The sequence below is a fragment of the Corapipo altera genome, unplaced genomic scaffold, assembly GCF_003945725.1.
Source record: "Corapipo altera isolate COAL_440 unplaced genomic scaffold, ASM394572v1 60886, whole genome shotgun sequence".
NCBI lineage: Eukaryota > Metazoa > Chordata > Aves > Passeriformes > Pipridae > Corapipo > Corapipo altera.
In genome coordinates, this window is record NW_020885058.1 from 307,488 (window position 1) to 310,183 (window position 2,696).

Genomic DNA, 2,696 nt, shown 5'->3' on the forward strand with positions numbered 1-2,696 from the left:
TGAGAGTGCTGTTGCAGTCTGGTCAAAAGTGGTGATTGCAGTCCGGTCGAGGGTGGTGGGTGCAGTCCAGTCGAGAGTGGTGGTCTGCAATCTGGTTGAGAGCGGTGATCTGCAGTCTTCCTCTGGATCCCACGAGTGGTAAAAAAGTCCCAAGACTCCAAGATTATATATTCTCCAATTCAGGCAGGAATGCTCAGTACTTCCCTCAGGGCGGGGGATTCCTCAATGGGCGTGAGGACAAAAACACCCTTCTATCTCGCAGGCCTCTTAGCACCTAGTTTGTAGCCTAATGAGTCAGGCTGCTCTGGGCAGAGGGTACAAATAGTCTATTGACAACAGTTTCTGGGAAATGGCATGGAAGGCTATAGAATACGCAGTTTTGGGTTACACCCATCCAGTGATGAACTGGACCCAGCTGTTCCAACTAGGACAATAGGCTTCCATCATTACGGTATTGAATGTAGATACCATCCTGATCATCGAGGTCTGCTGTGGCCCTTTGGAGCATCATGCTGAAAAAGATTGTGAATAGGGTTGGTGTGAGAACGCAGCCTTGTTTCACACCATTAGTTATTAGATAGGGCTCAGAAAGTGCATTGCCATATCTGACTTGGCCGTGCTGATCCTCATGGAGTGAGATGATCATGGAGTGAGAGTGCTGTTGCAGTCTGGTCAAAAGTGGTGATTGCAGTCCGGTTGAGAGTGATGGTTGCAGTCTGGTTGAAAAGTGGTGGTTGCAGTCCAGTCGAGAGTGATGGTCTGCAGTCTGGTTGAGAGCGGTGGTCTGCAGTTTGGTTGAGAGCAGTGATCTGCAGTCTTCCTCTGGATCCCACGAGTGGTTAAAAAAGTTCCAAGACTCCAAGATTATATATTCTCTAGTTCAGGCAGGAATGCCCAATACCTCCCTCAGGGCGGGGAGTTCCGCAAAGGATATGAGGACAAAAGCACCCTCCTATCTCGCAGGCCTCTTAACATCCAGTCTATAGCCTGAGGAGTCAGGCTGCTCTGGGCAGAGGGTGTAAATAGTCTACTGATAACAGTTTCTGGGAAATGGCATGGAAGGCTATAGAATACACAGTTTTGGGTTACACCCATACAGTGATGAACTGGTCCCAGCTGTTCTAACTAGGAGAGAGGTAGTAGGTTTTTTTGGTTTTTTTTTCTTATAAAAAACAAAAAGGATATATTTACTGGGTTCATTGATTTGACACCTTTCAGGATTGTTTAACTGTAGTAGAAGTATTTAAGGCATCAGAATTTTCAAATAAAGCTTCTGGATATTATGGAGCTGTTTTAAGTGGCAAACTAAGGAAGATCATTTTGTTGGAAAAATTGGTATCTTGCTATTCTTTATATGTACATTTCTAAGAGACTATTTCTAACTGAATTTGACTTGTACTTTTAAATCCTCACTACTGGTAATATTGTAGGAGTGGGGTCACGTGTTGTACGAATTGTCGTCTGTCAGGTGTCATTGTCCTACCCCTCCCCCCTCCCTGCAAGCTAAAAGCTGTCCATTTCGCAGCTGGTAGATATACAGTGGTAATGGGGCATCCATTCTGGTAGATTTTTTTAAAGTCCAGAGTGGAAATGAACTATGCCATGAGCTTTGTAAGCTTGTAATATATTTAAATTCAGCTATTGTACAGAATGAAGTTTTGTTGAATTTTATTTCTTTGCTAATTCTACAAAGCTACATCACCTAATAAAAAGTAGCAAAACATCTGTCTGTTAATATGATATTGATGATGTTAATATGATACTGATGATATTGAAATTTAAAGTATAAGATATCTGATTAAAGCTGAATGTAGGAGTATCTGCATATTGGTGATGCTCGGAACAAGTGGAAGTGTCAGTCTATCCAACTTCTAACTTGCAGTGATCAAGAGTATCAATCTGGTTTGTGCTGTCAGAAGTAGTATGGCAGAAGTACAAACCTGTAATGCTCAGTATATAAGTATTGTTATTGATAGTACTCAATATGCCGTGATACCTAGTGCTAAAGCAAGAACTTAAAACTACATGAGTTTTGGAGTATGCTTATATCTTTCTTTTTTGAAGTGCAATGGGAGTCCAAGCAGTTCTAGACTGTCAGAATTGTACAAGTAATGGAAGGTGTCAGTAGGCTAGTAAATGGTAGTTCAACCAGCTATGCACTGGAAATTGCAACCACACTTGCAGGATTGAAAGAACATATCGTAACTTGTCTTTAGGAATTGTTACAAATTTGGAACAATGGTCAACAACAACATTACTATTTCTTTAAACAAAATTAAAAAAGAAAAGCTCTAATATGTATCTTATCACATTTAATTTGCTGAAGAAGTTTAGGCGAAGAATTTGCAGTTGTTCAGATGGTCTGGTTTCTGCTTAAATTTAGCTTTCTTTGAAAACTGTCCTGGTTTGCAGTGGTAAAATTGTGTCAAACTAAAGTAAAACTTTTCCAGAAATTAGTTGTTATGCCTGTATTGAGAATCTCCAAAGCATGTTAAGTGGAATACTATTTGATTTTTAATAAAGATCATATCCACAAATGATCTATTACCTGTTTTACATGGCTATACCAAGTTTCTGGATGTGCTGGAATAGTTTTCCTCATAGTAGCTAGTATAGGGCTGTGTTTTGGATTTGTGCTGGTGGAAACAGTGCTGATAATAGAGACGTTTTCGTTTTTGCTCAGCAGGGCTTACACA